Source organism: Chrysochloris asiatica, unplaced genomic scaffold (assembly GCF_000296735.1).
Source record: "Chrysochloris asiatica unplaced genomic scaffold, ChrAsi1.0 scaffold00060, whole genome shotgun sequence".
Classification (NCBI taxonomy): domain Eukaryota; kingdom Metazoa; phylum Chordata; class Mammalia; order Afrosoricida; family Chrysochloridae; genus Chrysochloris; species Chrysochloris asiatica.
The window spans coordinates 14,220,417-14,235,587 of record NW_006408578.1 but is presented as its reverse complement, the minus strand read 5'-3'; positions in this window follow the sequence as shown (position 1 = coordinate 14,235,587).

Here is a 15,171-nt window from a genome sequence, read left to right as displayed (position 1 = left end):
ATGTGCTGTGGAGTCATAATGAGCCTGTACAGGGTTTCCGAGGCTGTAAATCTTTATAGGAGCAGAAAGCCTCATCTTTCTCCCACAGAACAGTTGGTAGTTCCAAATTGCTGACCTTGAAGCTTGCAGCCCGATTCATAACCACTACATTACCAGAGCTCCTTAAGTCTTAGACAGAGGAAAGAATACTTAGAGCTTAACTTTGCAGCTGCAGTTCCCTCTACCCAGAATGCCTTTCTCTTTACCCACATTCTTTTTTCAATTGTTTCAACTTTCTATTGTAAACTGAGAGAAGGTTTACAGCGCAGATCATCAGTTTTACATTCAGCCAATTACATGCTTTGCTTCATTACATAGCTGCAATCCCCTCCATGCATCAACAGTTAAACGCATTTACCTTTACTCACTCCAAATACTGCGTTCCTCCCTGTGTCTCCTGATACCTTCATCTTTCCTCTGCTAATCTCCCTCTTGTATATTGCCTGCCCTGTCACCCCTGCTGACATGTGTCTACCCTCTAACCCATGAATAAATAATCTTCACTGCCTTCTTTCCACACCCCTCATAGACTTTATAGATTTTTTTTTTTTTTGTCTTTTGTTTTTATCAAGAAAACCTTTAACTTTTTTATTGGTCTCATACAATGTTAGTCCTTTTATGATTGACTAATTTCACTCAGCATAATGTCTTCCAGGTTCAACCATGTTGTGAGGTGTTTCAGTGAGTCATTATTATTCTTCAACGTTTTGTAGAATTCCATTATGTGCATGTACCAAACTTTAACCTGTCTTCTATTGATGGGAATTTACACTGTCTCCACCTTTTTGCTCTGTCTCTTTTTTACCCACATTTTAAAGTCTTATCCTTAAGAGAAAATGAAAATGACAAATGCCACTTCCTCTAGCAATCCTTTTATGGGTACTTTCAGCATAAATGAGTCATCCCCCTTCATTGTTGTCCCCAGAATCCTTTGGGACCCTACCCTACCCTGTGATAGAATCATTTGTTAGCATGTTAGGCTCCCACATTGGGTAGTAAATCCTTGAGGTCAGTGACTGTATCTAATCACCCTTGTTTCCTCCTCCCCTATCCACATGCATTCTCATTCTTTCTCCCTCTCTTTCTTTCAGAAACACACACACAGTGCCTGGCCCAGAATTTTGTGGAGAAAAGCATGCTCAGTAGCATGGAAAAATCCCTTTTCAGACTCCACGAGTCAATGTGGCTAATTTCCTCCAGTGCTCAAGGTAAGAAGTGTTTCCAGTTACGAAACACAAATTCTAGACTGAACAACAGCGCTCCCTTTTATATCACAAGAAAAACCCACCTTCTTTTGAATATTCCTGCATTTTCCAAGTCACCTTTGTAAATAAAATATTTGCACTACAAATATGTAGTTTCATATATACATAGTTTCAAATATAGCTACTCTGATTTTTGGAAGTGCACTGGACTGCAAGGTCAGTTTGAATGGCAAGATGGGTGGTTCAAATTCACCAGCCACTCCTCAGAAATGCTATATAGGGCTGCTGTGAATTGGAATTGACTCGACAGCACCTAACAACAGCAACAAAATATTGTGAGGTGTCATTGAGTCAGTTCCAACCCATAACAACCCTAGGTACAACACTACCTGGTCCTGTGCCATCCTCACAAATGCTGCTACACTTGAACCCATTGTTTCTGCCACTGTGCCAATCCATCTCATTGGGGGCCTCCATCTCTTTTTTGGCTGTGCCTCCACTTTACTAAACATGCTATCTTTCTCCAGGGACTGCTTCCTGCTGATAATATGTCCAAAGTATGAGACACGAAATCTGGCCATCCTGGCTTCTAAGAAGCATTCTGGTTGTACTTCTTCCAACACAAATTTATTTGTTCTTCTGGCAATCCATGGTACTTTAATATTCTCCTCTAACACCATAACTCAAGTATATCAATCATTCTATAGTTTTCCTTATTCACTGTCCATTTTTCATGTGCATAGGAGGTTATTGAAAATACCATAACTTGAGTTAGGCACACCTTAGTCCTCAAACTGACATCTTTGCTCTTGAGCACATTAAAGAGATCTTGTGCAACAGATTCGCATAATGCAATAAGTTGTTTGATTTCTGGACTGCTGCTTCCATGAGTGATATATATATATATATATATATACACACACACACACACACACATACTCCTGGTATGGTGACGCTGTGGGTTAACATCATGCTGGACTGCAAAGTTGGCTTGGATTGCAAGGTTAGTTGCTCAATTCCTGGAAACCCTACACAGGGTCACTGTGAGTCAGAACTGACTTGACGGCACTTAACAACAACAAACACTTGCATATAACTTGCTTCATGAGCATTTTATGATTGTTGTTAAGCACTGTTGAGTTTGTTCTGATTCATCGTGGCTCTGTGTAGGGTTCCCAAGACTTTAAATCTTTGTGGCAGTAGAAAGCTTTCTCCCTTGGAGTGGCTGATGTGTTCAAACTACCAACCTTTTGGTCTGCAGTCCAGTGCTTATCCTACAGAGTCACTGCGCTCCTATATATATAGTTGGTATTGTTGTTGTTGTGAAGTGTGTTGAGTCCGTTCCGACTCATAACAACGCTGTATTGGGTTTCCAAGGAGGGGCTGGTAAGTTTGAACTGCCAACCTTGAGTTTCAAACTAACATTGCAGTCCAGTGCTTATCCTACAGCACCACACCAGAACTCCATATATATCTAGAGAGAGCGTCCCATCAAGGAAATGGCTCCCACAGTTATAGAGGTGGGACAGTCTCAAGTCTGTTGGTCAGATGCCAGACTATAGGTTTCTGAGTCATATAGCTATAGGGCTGATGAACCGTGATCAGCAGGTCAGATGACAGATAGGCAGGTCCAGTGGTCACAGGTAGGCCGCTGACCACTCCCAGGATCATCAGGTAATAAGAGCAGGACATGGCTCAAGTCCAAAGAATCAGAGGTTGGCAGCTGAGCCAGATGCGAGATCCAGACCTAGTAGAGCATTTCATTTGCAGTTCTACGTCCTGGGACTCTAAACATCGTAATATTTAAAACTGGAGAAGCCTTGGAGGAACATCATCCAAACCCATCTTCTTGCAAGTGAGGAAACTGCGGCCCAGAGAGAGGAGGTGACTAGCCTATGGTAACTCAGTCAGAACTTGGGCCCAGACCCCAGAGAGTGTTCTGCTCTGTAATTGGTGATTAGTTCACTGGACAAGGATTTTTGTTTATTTTGCTTTCAACTTTAAAAACAGAATTGAAAGTTACAATTATATAGAATTGTCAGGTTTCAGGAATACTAACCAAATGGAAAAAAGAAGTTCAAATGGTAGGAGCCCCAGCCCTGTGCCCCTAGGCACTGGCCGGGTTCACAAGACCTGCTCTGGTCCGTGAAGGCCCCAGTCCCACCCAAAGTCCCACCCTAAGCCTCCAGAAAATGCCTGTTGCAGTCCCTCCAACTCTGTGGTTTGGACAGCTGAGCTCATTTCTTATAACCTGTGGGAGTTTCCTGATTCTCTCGGGTAGGCCACAGGGAAGACGGTTTGATGCCTCTAATCTCACAGGACAGCCTAGCACCTGTGGTGAGGAGAGGCAAGCAGGGTGTGTGTGGGGTGGGGTGGGGTGGGGTGGGGGGAACAGAAGATAAACTTGACAGAGGCACTTCTGTATGGTTGCAGTTTGGGGCAGTGCCACACAGTTGCAAGGATGGGGTAGGGGAAAACCCACCAGAGACAGTGTAAAGTGAATATGAAGGAAAAGGCAAGGGTCAGGGAGGGAACTAGGAAGAGCAAGATCCCTAGGCAGACCTCTGGAGTCTTGAAAAACTAGTAGACAGCAGGCTTGAATTGTTTTATCTGGGTGTGAGTGAATGATTAACTAGGAGTTACAGCATCTCGCTTCCTTCCCCACCTCTGTCTAGAGAGGCTCCGGCCTCAGTTTGCCCATCTGAAAGTCATGTCATGAGACGCATCCTCCAGTCCACATGATAAAAGACTTCCTGGGGACTGGGGTCCCTGACTAGACCACAAAGCCACTGGTTTCATCTCAAAGACCCCAGGAGGCCTCCTTCCTACCCCTAGCTCATCTCTCCCCTGGTGGCTCAGGAGATGACTGACAAGGAGCTTCAGCCAACTCATCCACCTCCCACCTGACAGTGCTCTCTCAAGACACACCCTGACCAGGAATAGCCTCCTTCACTCTCCTCACCAGAGATGGCCCCTTCTGAGAACTACTTCCTCACCAAAAAATGCACTGGCCCCCATGTAGGCAGGCAGAGGAACTGTGATTCTGTTCCCACACGGCTCCTAGGGTTCCTCTTAACCCCACTACAGCAGAGTAGGTGCTACTCTCCTCATGGTGGGTGGTGTTACTCCTAGATCCCTGTCTTCTAGAACCTGCTACTCTGGATTAACCCGACACCCACATGGGGTTACTCAGTCACCTGACTGGCACACCTGGGGCCCACTTAGTATTTTGGCCATCAATTTATTCTGTGTTGGAATAAAAGTCGAGGGGTATTATTCATCAATAAAAATTCTACTTTAAAAGTTTGAGGGATTACTGTAAAGGAGGGGGCAGAAGAGGACATTAAATGGGAATCAGGGTGTAGGGAGAGTTTTAATTAAGGCATCAGTTCAAAAAGGAGTGCCTTGGGCGGGAGCTTTCTGAGGCAGACTCTGTAAGGCTTTAAGGGACATCCTGGAAGCAGGGTGGCTCAGAGATGGATAAGGGAGGCAGTAAACTGCCGGTCACACCAGAAGGATCTAGAAAGGGTCAAGCAGGGTCACTGGGAGGAGAGCAGACCAGGGGGAGGAGACAGTGTAACCCAGCTGGCCTTGTAGTCAGGACTCCCCTAGACAGAAGGGCAGCCTGAAAACTTCCGTGGTGGTACATTGATATCAGAAAGGCCCTGCGATCCTGCCCGGTGGGTGAGCGCTTTGTTCCTCTGCTAAGGGAAGCATTGTACTCTTATTGCTGGTGTTAAATATTTCATGGAGGCTGCGAGCAGAAAGTGCTGATCCTCACATAAGAGATACAGGCAAGCTGCCAGCCCTCTGGGGAGTGATGGGGGCGGAGGGGGGGCGTAAGAAGAACCCACCCTTTATGCATGTTTTCAAGCATGGTTTTCTTCCATCTGCCTATAGCCATATTAGGTATATACTACATCCTCATTTTAAAGAATTGAAAACCAGAGCTCAGAAAAACTATTACTTGTCAAGGTTGTACAGTGTTTGGGGGAGCCAAAATTTAACCCCAGAGTGTGTCCCTTTCCTTCAACTGCCCAGACTGCCCTCTGGAGAGGGGTCAGCACTGGGGGTCAGCACTGCAGCCATCAAGCATCTAAAGCTGCAGTTTGTAGAAGGAGCCCAAAAAGTCAAAGCCACTTCCTGCTCACAAGGAAACAAACCCCTTACCTACTCCCTCCTCTGGGGTTTGTCTCTGATGAGGCAAACCCCAGCCACCTCAGAATTCTTTCCTGGGGCCAACATACACTCTGTGTGCCCTTGGGTGAGGGGCTGCATCAGTTGTGACTTCGTCATCGAGGCGGAGTCAGGAACTGCGACACACAGGGGCCCAGGCTCCTCTAGGCAAAGGAAGATGCCTAAAAATGGAAGAGGTAGCCCAGCTGTTTGAAAACACGGAATGGTTTCAGTTCATGTAAATTTGGGTAAGCACCCAGCTAGTTTCCGTTCAAAATACTAGGTTGGAAGGGAGTTTCTCTTCACATTTTTGTTGGTTGTAATACAGATGGTATATTTGTATATCCTGATGAAATGTTGGCTAACAAATGTCTGCCCATATAGGAGGCCTCAGTGCCCTGGAGGGACAGGTTGCTGGGAGGGGATGGGATTCCCTAACTTCCTGTAATGGAGCCTAGTTTTCATCTCCCCAGAAGCTCCTTAAACACAAGAAAGACAATTTCAGAAAGCAGGAAGCCACAGATGATCCTGAGGGTGATGCTAAACTGATGGGGTAAGATGCAAACCAAGCAACCCTACAAGGAACATATCTGACATCCTGGACATATCTGTCTTACTCTAAGGGCAAGGGAGTGAGGACAGAGGAGGGTAGACAACACAGGGTGTCTGCCCTGGCCAGATTCTATGGGAAGGGGCAGGGATAATGAGGTACATGTCAAGGTTAACATGAAGTCAGTGTAGACTTGACTGGTTAGAAGTGGTTGAAGAGCCACTGCTGGCCAGAAACCCACCTTTACATTCATCTTCATCTGATGCCCAGTACAGAGTTGGTGGTTTCCACAGAAACAACCTAAAACCTGTTCAGAAGAATTCTCATGTCCTCTGTCTTCCTTTCCATGCTCCTCCTTCTTCTCTATCTTCCCCTGGAACACTTCATCCATTCAATTCTTCCAATTTTCCTTCCTTTCCCTCTCCTCTCTCCCTGCTCCTGCTTGTTTGAAATATAGACAGACATTGGGCCCTCTGCTGTGCTAGTTCAGAGGCTCCCAATCTTGGTTACTAAGACAAAACTGCAAGTTGGACCCAGTATCTCATTTTCCCTTCCTGCCAGTTTTTAGCTGGACAGGAGATTCCCATAGTCCACTTGGAAAAAGGGCTGTCATTTACCTCCAAGTGTGGTCTCATGACTAGGTTCTGGTGGGAAGTGAGCAAGTATGCCAGGTGCAATTTTGGGGAAGTGACTGTAAATGAGAAAGATGCACTTTTATCTTTCCTTTCCATCTTTCTTGTTAGTAGGAATGTGGACACGATGGCTGGAACTCAAGCAGCCATTTTGGCAAATGAGGTGTGTGTGCTAGAGTTACTGTATGTTCCTCCTAGGACATCCTTAACCATGGTGCTCTGCTCAATGCCACTAATGATCCTCTGAGACAATCACTACACAACAACCACGTTCTTTCTTTTTTTTTTTTTTTTTCCTTTCCCAACCATTTTTACAAGGAGCTCTGGTAGCATAATGGTTACGAATTGGGCTATGAACCACAAGGTCAGCAGTTCAAAACTACCAGGTGTTCTGTGAGAGAAAGATTAGGCTTTCTACTCCCATAAAGATTTACAGCCTTGGAAACCCTGTACAGGGTCGCTATGAGTCGGAATCGACTCCATGGCACATACCAACAACAATAATGCCGCCACACCAGCCACGTTCACCATTATCCATTTCCAAATCCAACTACTTCCTCTCTCTTCTTTCTTTCCCTTTTTTTTTTCCCCCTTCTTTAGTTTCCCGTTTTTTATTTCAGGAAAGTTCTCAATGGTTTGTCCTAGTGAAAAAATAAATATATGTTGTTTTGAGAGAGAGAGAGAAAAAAAAAAAGGCCAAGTTAAGAAGAAATCAACTTCCTTTTTCTTTTTCTACCTTTTCTTTTTTACTGCCTTGCCTATCACCCAAGTTAGCACCTGTCTATATTCTACCTAATGAATAATTCTTCCTTCCTTCCCACCCTTGGTAACCATCATAGGATGTTTATAACATAATGAAAACCTTTTCTTGCCTTTTTATAGTAGTGCTCTCATACTAATTCACTCAGCACAATGTCCTCCAGGATCTTCCATGTTATGCTGTATTTTGCAGACTTACCATTATTCTTCAGTGTTGTATAATATTCCATTATGTGTATGTGTCTGTTTGTTCAACAATTCGTCTGTTGATGGGCCTCTAAGCTGTCTCTAATTTTTGCTAGTGTGAACAGTGCTGCAATGAACATGTGTGTGCAAATATCTATTTGTGTCATGGCTCTTATTTCTTGAGGAGATATACCAAATAGATAGATTGCTGGGTCACATGGTATTTCTATTTCCAACCTTCCAAGAAAGTGCCATACCTTTTTCCATAGAAGTTAATACCATTTTATAGTCCTGCCGACAGTGTAGGAGGGTCCCATACCCTCCATAAACTCTCTAGCATTCGTTGCTTTCTATCTTTTTTAACTTTGCTACTAATGTTGGGATATGATGCTATCTTGTTGTTGTTTGATTTGCATATCTCTAATGATTGGAGATCATGAACATTTCTTCATATGTTTATTAGCTTCCTGAATGTCTTCTTTGGTGAAGTGTCTGCTCATGTCCTTTGTCCATTTTTTTTTCATTGAATTATTTGTCTTCTTCTTACTGAGGTGTTGAGTGTTCTATGCATTTTACAGCGTTAGTCCTTGTCTGATAAAGCACATTCTTACTGCTTGTTTTGGAGGGAGGTGCATTGAGTTCCAAGCCATCTTGTGGCAGAGATTATGACACCATCACATTTCACCCACATGTCTGAGCTGGGAACATGGTGGCGCATGTTTGTGGTTCCTTTGTGACTTTCGGGTCCAACCCAATAGCACAGTGCTTCACCATTGCTTCACACCTCCCACTGCATGTCTTCCATCTCCTGCCCAGCATTCCCCTGTTGCTACTGAAGAGCAAGATGCTCTGGAATGTACTCATGTAGCACACACACCAACTCCCAGGCCTGGCATTGGGCTGTAGACTGCAAATGAGCAGATGGAGAATCCCCCTGGTTCTCGCTCCACACTGGCTGTCTCCATGTATTGTGATCTCCCCTGGAGATGTTTCAGCTGATGTGTTGGTATCTGGCACTCCCTGGCAGGAAATGCCAGATGGCACAACCTGGAAGTGTGCCCTGGGAAGCACACTTGGACCAATGAGTGCCAGAGTCAGTCAGGTCATTCTTCCCCCTTCCTCTTGGAGCATGGACTACTCCTTGTCCCGTGAGACCCAACAATCTATCCACTGAGGCCAGCCAGCCCTTTGTAGTTCACTTCCTCCTCTGCCAAACTTGACTCTTTCCCACCCTCCAGCCTGTAGGCTTGCACTCCCCAATAAATCATTAGTGCATAAACCCTGGGTTTTAGGGAACCTGCATTAAGAGATGGAAACACACAGGAAGGACAACAAAGAAGCAAGGCGGAAGGAGACAGACTCATATCATTGTGGAACTACCTTATGCATTCTGGACTGTGAGCCTCTGGACTTTCCATCTGGCCAACAACTAAATATCATTTTGAGCTACAGCTTCTTTGGATTTTCAGTTACTTGCAACTTTATCCATAAATACAGGCTCACATGAGAATTACCTCTAGAATGCAAATCACTGAACGAGTAACTAACAGTAAACCGACTCATGGAAACCTCACGTGTATCAGAGTAGAACTGTCTCCATAGGGCTTTCAGTAGCTGAGTTTTGGGAAGCAGAGTGCCAAGCCTGTCTCTCAAAGTGTCTCTGAGTAAACTCAAACCACCAACCTTTTGGTTAGTAACCAAATGCTACTAACCCATTTACGCCACCCAAGGACAGGAGTGATGACTAACCCTTCAATAAAATAATATTGATACCTTTTCCTTTCTCTATCACTTTCATTGGATTACAAGCCTATGAAGTAGGTCAATTATAATTATTCCTTTCATTCACCACCTCCTCCCACTTAAGTCCCTATTTAAAGGATAAGGAAACCATATCTCCTAGGAGTTAGAGGATTTACCCAAGGACAAGAACTAATGAGTGAAAATCCCTGGCCATCAAGCTTCCAGACCAATAAACCAGACTGCACACTGATCTATCCCCACCCCTTGAGAGACCATACCGTCTGGGAGTCATTTTGATCAAGTTCCCTGTTCTCTGGGGCACATGGTAGGATTACCCTTCTCTGCCCTCTTTGGAAGTTAGAAGTGACCCAGTGCCAGGCTTTGGCCAGAGCAGTATGAGCTGAAGTGACCTGTGTTTGGGTAGAAGCTCTTAGAATCACGGCTAGTTCTCCGGACATCTCTTTCCCTCTGGCTTGCCAAGCAGTCATCCTGGAGAGGGGGCCTGCTTTAGCACCTGGGTCCTGTAGTGGAAATGGTGTGGAGAGATGCCCCAGACAACCCAGCCTGGACATGCAGTGAGAACAAACAGGCAAGCTCTGGCTTTTAAACCACTGAGTGAGTTTGGGGGGTTTGTTTGTCTAGTTTTGCAGAGGGAGTGTTTAAATCACAGAAATGCATTGTCTCACAGTTTAGAAGGTTAAAAGTCTGAATTTAGCATGTGACTTTAGGAAGAGGTCGTTCTTTGTCAGTTTTAGCTTCTAGTAGCTGCCTGCTCTTCTTGGGTTTGTACATGTGCCTACCAAGTGTGCCAGTTCTCTGTAAAGTCTGTCCCTCTTTTGTGTGTCTGTCTTTTCTGCTGTGTGTGTGTATGTGGTAAATATATGTATATAAACCTGACATTCCAATTATAGCTCAACCCAACTTGACCAATAAACCAAACCCCTGCTATTGAGCCCATTCCCATTCTTGGTGACCGCCATGCATTTCAAGGCAGGACTGCACTCCATAGTGTGACCTTTCAGAAGTAGAACAACAAGCCATTCTTCTAGGTCCCTCTGAGTGAGCTTGAACCTCCAACTTTTCAGTTAATAGCAAAGCACTTAGCCATTGTTGTTGGTAAGTGCTGTCGAGTCGATTCTGACCCATAGCGACCCTGTAGACAGTTTCCAAGGAGCCACTGGTGAGCTTGAATCAATGACCTTGTGGTTCAAACTGACTTTAGCAGCACACCAGGACTCTGTTACATGCATTAAATAGATAGCAGGTCAGTCAGAGATTCTAGTCCATTTTAATCTGTTTTCAAAAGAGAACCACTGAAGCCAATTTTACTTCTCAAATTTCCACCACCTTGAACTCCTCAGGAAGGGAGTGTCTGTGTTCATTGAAACATTCACAGTGAGGGTTCAGAAAAGCCTTCAAGATTAAAGCTGAAGGATATGCTTTTGTTTCAGGTCTCACAGGGTGATGTCCAAACAGCTGTTTCCAAGTTTCTACCATTGAATCAAACCTCTCCAGAGTCCTAACTTACACTCAGGAACATAGACATCCCTACTAAGCAAGATTGGTGGTATTGGTGTGCCATTGAGTTGCTGTCGATTCATATCCACCCTGTATAGGGTTTCTGAGGCTGTAAATCTTTATGGGAGCAGAAAGCCTCATCTTTACCTGTGGTAGCTGGTGGATTCAAACTGCTGACCTTGCAGTTAGTAGCCTAATGTGTAACCCACTACACAACAAGGAATTCATAGTTTTGTACTTAAAAAGAGACAAATATGACAAAGGAAATAGCTCCACTTGTGATCCCTCCTAGCCTATGAAGAAACTCTACTCCACTGAATTCCATTGGCTCCTGGGCCAGTGGGTTCAGCCCAGTGGGTTCAGAGATGGCTGGTTGAGCAACATCAGTGAAAATAAATCTATTCCTTCTTAAAATCCCTCAGCCTGCCAGGAACAGCCCAGTTCCCAGTGAACAGGCTAACCATCCATTGCAGTTACCAAATGATTGCAGCCCAGGATACCTGTTATCATGATGTCAACTCCAACCCATGGCAACTCCATGGGTGTTATTATTGTTGTTAGGTGCCATGGATCCATAGCAACTGTATGTACAACAGAACAAAACACCACTTAGTTCTGTGCCATCTGCACAATTGCTATTGTGTTTGAGCCCATTACTGCTGTCACTGTGTAAATCCATGCCATTGAGTGGTCTCTCTCTTTTATGCTATCCCTTCACTTTACCAAGCATGACATCCTTCTCCAGGAACTTGTCCTTCCTGATAATATGTCTGAAGTATGAGAAACAAATGCTATCTTGGCATCTAAGAAGCATTCTGGCTGTCCTTCTTACAACGCAAATGTGTTTGTTATTTTGGCAGTCCATGGTATTTTTCACATTCTCCTCCAACACCATGACTCAAATGCATCAAATCTTCTACCATCTTCCTCATTCACTGGCCAACTTTCACATGCATATGAGGTTACTGAAAATACCATGGCTTGGGTCAGGCGCACCTTAGTCCTCAAACTGACATAGTTGCTCTTGAACATTTTAATAGAGGTCTTGTGCAGTAGATTTGATTGCACTATGTGCAGTAGATTTGATGCATTATGTCATTTGATTTCTTGACTGCTACTTCCATGAGTACTAATGGTGGATGCAAGCAAAATGAAGTCTTTGACAACTTCAGTCATTTCTCCATGTATCATGTTGCTATTTACTGCTCCAGTGGTGAGGATTTTTGTTTTCTTTACATTGAGGTACAACCTATACTGAAGACTGTGGTCTTTGATCTTCATCCGTAAGTGTTTTAAGTCTTCTTTGCTTTCAGCAAGCAATGTTGTATCATCTACATATCGTGGGTTGTGAATGAGTCTTCATGGAATCTTGGGTACCAGAGTACCCAAAGTATTCCATGGGTACTAGAGTAGAACTGGTACCTATGATTTTCATATGATTTTCAATTGCTGGTTTTCTGTACATAGATTGTCAGCCTTTCTTTGAAATACTTCTGGGTGGACTTGAACTTCCAACCTTTCAGTTAACAGACAAGTGCATCAGCTGTCTGCACCATTCTGGGACTGCACAGTACTGGATGGGGAAAAAAACTTGCTTCCATGGCAGATAGGATGGCCTCAGAACAAGTTTCACCTTTCCTTGTGAAAATATTCTGAATCCAAGACTGCACTTCCTGGCCAAACTCTTTGCCCTGAAGAATTGAGTTCTTCAAGAAGAACATTCATTCATCACTAGAAACTGTAAACTTCTTGCTTAAGAAAAGGATCTTGTGGCTGTTTTGGAGCTTTTATCCTTGTGAAGTTTTTGTACGCTGTGCCTCTACTTGTAGCTCACGCTGCCTTTCTCAGACCCACCAGCCTTTGCTGCAATCTGCCTATTGTCAGTCCTCTTTCTCCCACTTTATCAGGATTTGCAACCATTCACAGCTATTCCCAGCCCATCTCCTCCATGAAACTGTGTCCACTGAGCTCCCTCCTGGCCATAAACTCAAACTTTATTTTCAAGCAGGTGACATATTCTGTAACACGTAATCACACAATTTATTGCCCATAGGTGTCCGTTTCCTTACCCAACTTCATTGCGAACCCTTAGGGTTTGTCTCATTTTACTTTATTTTCATTCTATCCTTCCTATAAAGATTCTGTGAGGGGCATGACAGTCACTCAACAAACCTTTTGCCTACCTCACTTCACATACAGGTTAAACCTGAGGTTGCTTTCTAGTCTTAATTTTTAAAAATAGTTTTGGAAGGTCAAGGCACCAGCCACGAACTCTTTACAGATGTTTGATCCTCGAACTGCTCACTGCCAAGCACCAGTTCTCTAAGAATTTTTAACTTTTGGAAGGAAAAAAAAAAGCCCATTTTTTCTGATACTTTTTTACCCCAAACATGTTCGTGAGATTATCGGAGTGTCCAAGGAAATATACAAGACTTCTCCAAGATCAAAAGCATCAAAACTAACTAATATTTAGAAATTTCTATGTGAAAATCCTGTTCACAACTTTCACTCCCTTCATCCTAAAATACTTTCATCTCTCAACTGAATTTCAGTATGAATCCTAACTCACCTTCTCCCCCAGTGTTGTTAAGTGCCATTGAGTTGGTTCTGATTCCTAACAACTCTCTTATGTGAAACAGAAAGAAATACTGCTGTACACCATCCTCAAAATTGTTGTTACATTTGAGCTCATTGTTGCAACCACTGTCTCAATTCATCTCAGTAAAGGTCTTCCTCTTTATCCCTGACCCTCTACTTTAGCAGTCAGGATGCCCTTCTCAACAGACTGGTCCCCCCTAATAACATGTCCAAAGTACATGAGATGAAGTCTTGCCATCCTCACTTCTAAGGAGCATTCTGGAATTACTCCTTCCAAGACAGACTTGTTTGTTCTTCTGACAGTCCATGGTATATTCAATATTCTTCCCCAGGATCATCATTCAAATGCATCAATTCTTCTCCAGTCTTCCTTATTCATGCTCCAGATTTCCCATCAATATGAAGTCATTGAAAACACCAAAGGTTGGGTCCAGAGCACCTTAGTCCTCAAAGTGATATCTTTGCTTTTTAGCACAATCTTTTAAAAGAGAGATTTTGCAACAAATCTGCCCAGTGTAATATTTCATTTGATTTTTTTGACTGCTTCTTCTATTGTGCTGATTGTGGATCCTAGTAAAATGAAATCCTTGACAACTTCAGTATTTTCTTTGTTTGTCATGATGTTTCTTACTTGGTCCTATTCTGAGGATTTTATTTTCTTTATGTTGAAGTGTAATCCATACTAAAGACTGCATGTAGCCTTGGATCTTCATCAGTAAGTGATCTTAACTTTCAGCAAGCAAGGTTGCTAATGAACTTTCCTCCAATCCTGATGTGACATTCTTCTTCAGATAGTTCAATTTCTCAGAATACAGATTGAACAAATATGGTGAAAGGATACAACTGTAACAGTTTTTTTGTTTTATTGACACAAACCTTTTTTAGACTTCCTGAGTTTAAACCATGAAGAATCCTCATGTTCTATTAGAAAGACTGCCCCTTGGTTTATACACAGCGTCCATAAACACAATTAAGAGTTTTGGAATTCCGTGTTCACAATTTTAATGTTACACATTATTGGTAATGATACACATAGTTGAATGCCTTTGCATAGTCAATGAAACACAGGTAAACATCTTTCTAGTATTCTCTTTTCAGCCAAGATCCATCTGACATTAGCAATGATATTCCTCATCCTCTTCTGAATCTGACTTGAATTTCTGGCAGTTCCTTGCCAATGTACTGCTGCAACTATTTTTGTATTATCTTCAGCAAAATTTTACTTGCATGTGATACTAATGATGGTTGTTGTTGCTATGTGTCATCAAGTCAAGTCTAACTCAAAGTGACCCTGTATAGGCTTTCTGAGGTTGTAGATCTTTGTGGAAGCAGAAAGCCTCATCTTTCTTCCTCAGAGCAACTGGTAGATTCAAACTGCTGATGTTGTGGTTAGCAGCCCAGCTCGTAGTCCACTATGCTAACAGGGCAACTTAATATAATTTTATACATCAATAAATTGACTTTGATACAAATTACCATCCAAACCAGAAACTTCATTCAAGTTTCTCCAACAATCCCAACAATATCACTCAACTTTCTCTCACAGAGTGGCTGGTGGGCTCTTGTGGCTCATGGTCCAGAGCTTCTCCTACAGAGCCACTGTACTCCTGATATTAATGTTGTTGTTGTTGTTGTTAAGTACCATCAAGTCAGCATTGACTCAAAGCAACCCTATGCACAGCAGAACAAATCACTGCCCAGTCATGGGCCAATCTCACAATTGTTGCTATGCTTGAGCCCATTACTGCTACCATTGTGCCAATCC